This window comes from Lathyrus oleraceus, chromosome 7 (assembly GCF_024323335.1).
Source record: "Lathyrus oleraceus cultivar Zhongwan6 chromosome 7, CAAS_Psat_ZW6_1.0, whole genome shotgun sequence".
Lineage (NCBI taxonomy): Eukaryota > Viridiplantae > Streptophyta > Magnoliopsida > Fabales > Fabaceae > Lathyrus > Lathyrus oleraceus.
This window is the reverse complement of record NC_066585.1, coordinates 439,415,020-439,423,168: the sequence shown is the minus strand read 5'-3', so window position 1 is coordinate 439,423,168 and position 8,149 is coordinate 439,415,020.

The window sequence follows — 8,149 nt, the reverse complement described above, 5'->3', positions numbered from 1 at the left end:
ACATGTTGAACACGATTATGCAATAAAATCAATGAGTTATGTGAAGAAAATTCAAGTTTCAATTGAGAGAATTTTTGGAGGGAAAATCAATTTCTAGATCTAGAATGTGATTCTTCTGAAAATTCTGTTATGATTAGACTTATATAGGATGTGTTAATGATGCTGAGATTGAGATTAAGCAATGGCTAATGGAAAATTAATGAAATATGAGGTGCACGACCAAATTAGCAAATACACCTATGCATGGTAAAGGAACACGTGAATAGTGCCATGCATGGTTCAAAATCACTTAAAATCAACTCATGAGCAAGATTGGATTGGAATTTTGCATGTATGATGCACCAAATTTGAATTATGCATTTTCCCTCCAAAATGCACTTGAATGAGAAAATGATCATGTGAATTATTTTCATGCAATGCAATGATGGATTTGGAAACTATTGGTCACAAGAAGCAAATTGCAAAAAGAGGGACTCAATTTGGAGTTTTTGATCAAAAGTTATGGCACTTTGAAGTTCCAAGAACACTTTGCAATCATTTGTTCATAACTCCTCAACCATTCATCAGATGATCATGATCTTGGACTTTTCGGAAATTGGAGAGAAAGATCTTCAACTTTCATGTTGACCAAAAATTCATTTGAAGCTTCTTTGATGTTGGAAAGTCAAGTTGAATGTGGACCAAAAACTTGCCATTTTTGGCAACTTGAAATTACAAGTCACTTTTCATTTTGGGAAACTTTTGATTTGACTTCTAAATCTTCAAGATTGATGTTTGACATGATGAATAGGCCTTGTTTGAACATGAATGGGATGTCTCAAATCATTTCCTACACCTCAAAGCCTTCAATTGACTGTACAGTTAATCATATGGTCCTCAGATGACCTTGGCAATGCCTGATGAATTTGAGCTTCAACCACTTGGGGAATTTGCTCCAAAATGAACCTCTAGCTCATATAAGCTCAAGATAATGATCATGTGGTCCTCATACCAAGAAAATACCATCTGCTTTTGTACAAAGGAATCCTTGAATTGCCTGACTTGATGACTGCTTAGACTGCAAAACAAATGTTAGATGACATATTTTTGGTGCTTTTGGTTAGTGATTAAAACAAGAAGAGCAATGATATACAATGCAAACAATGCCTGGTGATCTCAAACCACTCACAAGAGAGGTCCCACCCAAAGGGAAAGGAAGGCAAGATGCTCAGAGATCCTTGAGGTTATGAAATGCAATGATATGATGTCATGAGGGATCTTAGGGACAAAATTGGGGTCTTACAGATGCCCCTATTTAAGATCATTCTAGCCGGAGAAATGAAGGTTAAGATCTTCGTCTCGACGAGGTAGAATGGGCTTAAATAACAACAATGAGACAAATTTTTGGTCTCTGAGAGACCTCATGATGCAAATGTATGTATGTAAAACAGAATATCTCTGTGGGAATATGGGTCCACAAAGAAGAAAAGAAATCAGGGGAAATTGAAAATCCACAGGAATAGTGCACTCCATGGGACAGAGACTCTAACGGGACTCTTATGGGGATAAGAAAAAAAATGCATGAGCAAGACACGACTCAGAATTAGGGAACTTTACTGGGGAGTAAAGGACTCAAACTGGGGAAAAGAATTCCAAAGGAAGACAAATCCAATGGAAAGACGCAAGCTGACTCAAAGATGCGTGTGCTGGGAAATACGCCAACACAGCAAGACTATCTGCAAAGGATACTTCGGATGAAAATTCGGACTCAGACTGGGGAAAGAGCTGACAAGACAACTCTGCCGGGAAAAGGCATGTATTGGGAGTATGCCAACACAGCAAAAGGCGAATCACAACAACAACTTCGCTGGGGAAATCTGAAAAGACTTTCCAGGGGAAGCAAAAGGATGAGGTGTTACCGGTTAGTGAGTAACAAGCTCGGGAAGAAAGAACATATAAGACATGTGAACGGGTGAGAGATATCAATCGACCTAATCATCTGAGGAAGACCTGAAAAAGGTATGTTTCAACTCAGGAAAATCTGACTCCACCGGGGACCGAGGTCGAAATAAGGAGTAGAAAAGAAGGAGCACTAGGGATACCGGGTAGTAGGTATGTAACAGGTGACCGACCAAGGCGTGAATTGGTTTGTGTTCCAAAACACTCATCATCCTGAAGAAAGCTAGAAAAGCAGACTTGTTTATAGGATGGGCATTCGATTCTGCAAAGAATACGAATCTTACTCGACTGGAGAAAGACGAAAGCTTCAACCGAAGAGTGCATGAGATATATTATCTATAGCCGTCAAAACGTAAATAATATACTCGCATGGAAGATTATCCATAACCGGGTTGTAGGTTAGAAAAGGATAAGTCGGCCGAAAAGGAGAAACAATCGTTACCAACAACAAAAGGGTAGACGAGAGATGACTCACTGGGGATAAATTGCACAAACAAGGAAACTATCTCCGCAAAAGGGGTAGAATGAATATTCGATTCCGCAAAGGGACAACGAATCTTACTCAACTGGGGAAACACGAAAGGTTTCGAATGAAGAGTGCATGAGATGTATTATCTATAGCCGTCAAAACGTAGATAATATACTTGCATGGAGGATTATCCGTAACCGGGTTGTAGGTTAGAAAAGGATAAATCGTCCGAAAACGTGAATTTGTTTGTGTTCCAAAACACTCACCATCCTGAAGAAAGCTGGAAAAGCAGACTTGTTTATAGGATGGACATTCGATTCCACAAGGAATGCGAATCTTACTCAACTGGGGAAGAACAACAAAAGACTTCGACCAAGGAGTGCATGAGATATACTATCTATAGCCGTCAAAACGTAGATAATATACTCGCATGGAAGATTATCCATAACCGGGTTGTAGGTTAGAAAAGGATAAATCATCCGAAAAGAAAGGCATCGGAATACCAAACTAGGTATGATAAAGATGGCCAATCAAAAGGGGAAGCAACAGACATTACCGGCAAACGGTGAATGAAAGAGGACCCGCTGGGGATAAATTTGCTTACTCGGAGCAATTATCCGCAAAAGGAAGGAAATATCAAAATCGAATACTGGATAATGATAACCAACAAGGAGGGGATTACATCTACCGAAGACTGGGTAGAAAACCACGGAAGAGTAACCGTCATCGGTTGGGATGAACAACAAAGGGTTAACTCTGCAAGGGGAGAAGATAGGGTTTACAACTACCAAGATGCTGGGTAGAAAACCAAAGATTCTGTTGAGGATAAGGATAGGGTTTACAACTACCAAATACTAGGTAGAAAACCACAAACTCCACTGGGGATAAGATGAATGATTGCCGGTTAGTGAGCAAATATTCATTTATACCACAGGGAAGCACAAACTCCGATGGGGAGAAACAAGTAGGATTTACGACTACCGAGCTGGGTAGACGACCACAAAATCCGCCAACAACCAGAATGAACCACAAAGGTTACATCTGCTAGGGGATGAAAGTAGGATTTACAACTAGCGGGATGTAGGTAGAAGACCAAAGAAATAGGACTTACAGCTATCGGGTTGTAGGTAGAAGCCACAAAGATCCACTGAGGACAAGGTGAAAAAACCATTGGTGACCTTGTTGAGGAACACCAAAATAATCACGAAAGCCAATTTAGGATCAAACCAAAAAGGCAAATTGAATCAAGACTCATCCTACTGAGGATATAACTCAATTAGGAAGATCCATCCCAATGTGTGTGTTGGGAGGAAACGGAAGAAACCGTCATCCACGAGGATAGAACTCAGTGGGGAAATGGCAGGAAAGATAGACACTTTCTGCTTAAGGGGCTAACTCTATTTTGAAGGATCAGACACACCCATCTGCTTGGGGAAATATATATCCACCAATTAGCAGGAGACAACAAACAATAGATATATGGCAAAAATATGCAACATGAATATCTGAATGTTAATGATTATGCATGTATATGTGTGGTTTATGTATGATGAATGCTGACAAACAGACATATCTAACACAAACAGGACCAGGAATTAAACATCCGGTACTACATCTCGAGAGAGCAAGCCAGATACTCTGGTGGAGAATATTCAATTTGCTGGAGATCTGAGATGCTAAGAAGCAAACTCTGCAGGAGAAATCAGAGATGTCACAGAAATCACACAAGAATCTCTAAGTGATGGATCATCAAGCCAATCCGGTTAAGGAAAAGAGTCGTCGCACAGGCAGACACAACCACAACAACAACTCATGCTGGGGAGATCTATATCTCAAGGAACAATAGTATCTCCGTTGGGGATAGATCAACATAGATAAAGCTCATCCTACCAACAACTCCGCTAGGGAAACGAGTCCACTGCGCAGGCAGACACTGCTGAGGAGGACAGAAATGCACAAGTAGAATTTTCCACACAAGCAAACTCTACTGGGGAAACTGTCAGCAACTCCGCTGGGGACTTCCACTGACAACTCTACTGGGGATAACCACTGAGAGCACATCCACTAGGGGATCAATCAGCAACTCCACTGAGGAATTCTATTGAGAGATCACGCTCTGCTGAGGAGAGAAAAGATCATTCTTCCGCTGAGGGGGGAGTGTGGTGAATATCTCGACAAACACTCTGCTTAGGGATAAACCCAAAAATCTCAGCCGGGGAGAAAAGATTTATTGCACAGGCCGAAACTCTGCTAAGCCGTAACTCTGTTGAGGAGCAACAAAATCACAAAATCATCGCAGGGATGAATCAACATTCTCAGATGGGAGAAGTGCTTAACTGTGCAAGTAGAATCTGTCACAAAAGCAACTCTGGTTGGGGAAACTGGCAACACAGGTAACCACCATACCAACAACTCTGCTTGGGATGAATTATCACAGGTAAAATCCATCACCAAAAATCTGCTGCGGATCAGAGAAAACAACCATATCTTTGAAAGGGATAACACCAACGAGATAAGATCCAACCGACCAACCACTCTAGCTGGGATCTAGATATGCCAGGAAACAGCAATATCTCGGTAGAGGATCTACCACATGAACAGGTCTACTAGGGGAGCCTATCTGATAGATGAAGGGAAGACTACTGCTTCAACTGACTTCGCTGAGGAAGAAAACACCAAACCCAAACTTCCAGAGAGAACACACCCGAGGGGAGAAAATTACTGCTCTGCTGGGAAATCTGGAGCGTGAATAAATCGTCCCAATACTCTGTTAAGGGAATGAAGCCAAGAAAGGCAACCTGCTGGGGAGAAAAACCACAGAAGGTTCCGGAGAAAAAAGGATACATTCAAAATGCTAGGGATATGAACAAATGTCTTACCCTGTTGGAAATCGTACCACCCTTGGGAGAGCACTGAGAGTCTCCTAAGTATCTTTTGATCATTGTGAATGTGTCACTTTGTTTAAAAGTTGTTTTTGTGAAAAAATTGTTTATTTTGAAAACAATGATATTTTATCAATTAAAACATGCAAAACATTTGTTGAATTGAAACAAAGAAGAGTTCAAATAATTGGATAAAGACTCAAATTTATTTGATGGAATGGTAGCCTGCAAATGGCAAGACTCCATAGATTTTTACAAGTTAGAAATTGGTGATATATATTGGAAAGGGCTACATTGAACATAATGACCATTTCTCCACCAATTCCGGATTCGATTGTATTCGAAGCTTTAGTTGACGACGAATGAACAGGAATCTCTGATAGATGACAGATGTAGAACACGGTCTTGTCAGGATGCAGTTACTTGCCAAATCCCTAATTTTTGCCTAGATTTCCCCAGGGTGAGGTACTCAATCTAACGGGATGCAAATATACTTTTTTTTTCATGTCTCTAACTTTTTCCTGGATCGCCCTTTCGGGTCTAATCCACCGAGATGCTCATTTTTTGCCTAAGCCGCCCTTTCGGGTTTTCAACTTAGCGAGCTATTCTGTTTTTCTTTCTAGGCGAAGTATTTCTTGACTGCATTTGAATTCACAAGACGAGTGAAATCATCCCCATCCATAGTTGTAAGCATCAAAGCACCGCCTGAAAAGGCTCGCTTGACAACATATGAACCCTCGTAGTTTGGAGTCCACTTGCCCCTGGAATCGGGCGCGAAAGACAAGACTTTCTTGAGCACAAGGTCACCTTCTCGGAACACACGAGGCTTGACCTTCTTATCGAATGCTTTCTTCATTCTCTGCTGATATAACTGACCATGGCACATGGCAGTCAATCTCTTCTCTTCGATCAAATTCAGTTGGTCGTAGCGATTCTGAATCCATTCAGCATCAGTCAACATGGGGTCTGAGGGCGCCATTTTTTTTTTGATTTGATTTGATTTTTTTTTATTTTGATTTTGTTTTATTTTGATTTTGTTTTTCACCCCCTTTTCTGATATTACTTCTGTAGAACCCCAATTTGACTGTTTCCAGATTCTCAAGATGCGGCTGAATGATCTTCTCTTCGTGCTCAAGAAGACGGGTAATCTCATCAAGAATCTCTTCAACATCATCTTTCTCTGCCTCGAATACAGGGAATTCAAAATTGGGAGATAGCGTTGGATCGTTATGTTCAATGGGTTTAAGAATCAACCTGCATAATGATTTTGGATATAAAAGCTTTTAGAAAACAAACAAGACAATCATTATGCAGATGAAAAGATTGCTTTTATTCTTGTTTTTAGGGTTTTTTGTGATCACCGATTTCATGCAAGAAGCAAAAAGTGAAAATAATCGGAAGAACAAACATTTAACATGAATTTATTGAATGAAAATATCATTGTATAAATGTTGCCAACAATGTCATCACTTCTCCTTTTGGCATGGGAGAAGGGTTTTTAAACAAAGTGAATCATTACTTTGATCTATGAATGACTGTAGGAACATCTACAGTGATCCAATTGTTGCAGATCCCGCCAGGGTTGACAAAGTTGTTAGAATCCTCAGCGTCCTCTTCCAGAACAGCAACAGCTTCCTCGCTCTGAGCGGTGTGGATGAAGCCTCCACTCTTGAACAGCCCTTTCTCGTTGAAGACCCCTGAAGAAAATCCAATGCCAGCCCAGGACTTGTTATCTTCAAGCTCAATCATCTTTCCTAGACCAGCAACTGCACCACATTCGATGGCCAGTTTTGCATCTCGATAGGAAGCAAATGAAGGAGTTCTCTTCTCAACAGGCTCGGCTATAGATAAAGCTTGGAAAGGCGTTCCAACTTCATCCTCAGCGTCTATGTATGAGAAGGAAGACAAGTGGCTAACCAGGAGAGCCTTTTCTCCCCCTACCACAACCAGTTTCTTGTTCTTCACGAATTTCAGCTTCTGGTGTAGGGTGGATGTCACGGCGCCAGCCTCGTGAATCCATGGTCTGCCAAGGAGACAACTATAAGATGGGTGGATATCCATAACCTGGAAGGTGATCTGGAAATCGCTTGGTCCAATCTTGATTGGGAGATCGACTTCCCCAATCACAGTCTTACGCGACCCATCAAAAGCTTTCACAACGACTCCACTCTGCCTCATGGGAGGCCCTTGAAAAGACAATCTAGAGAGAGTGGATTTTGGCAATACATCCAGGGATGACCCAGTGTCCACCAGCACGTTGGACATGGCGTCGTCTTTGCAATTCATCAAAATGTGTAATGCCAAGTTGTGGTCTCTTCCCTCCTCAGGGAGATCAGAGTCACAGAAACTCAAAGTGTTGCAAGCAGTAATGTTTGCAACAATGCTGTCAAACTGTTCTATTGTGACATCGTGATCGACATAAGCCACATCCAAGACTTTCTACAGAGCCTCTCTATACGGTTTTGAATTTAGAAGCAACGATAGCACGAAGATCTTGGATGGTGTTTGTAGAAGTTGATCTACAACACTGTACTCACTCTTCTTGATGAGCCTCAGCATCTCATCACAATCTTCTTTCGAATTGCCACTAGGGCCAACAGAAGCATGAGTCTTTTGTACGGAGGAGGGTTTAACAACAAGTGCCAGGTTCGGAGGATTCACAGCATTCCCAACCGGGCGCTCAACAGAGTCAGCAACATCCTGAGGCTTCGGGGGTGCAAAAAACACACGACCGCTACGGTCAGCCCGCTGACATCAGCAATGTTCACAACAGATGAGGATGGCAGAGTCACTTCTTTCCTATCTTCAACAGCAACGACATTGTATCGGAATGGGATTGCTTTGTCAGAATAATAAGGCA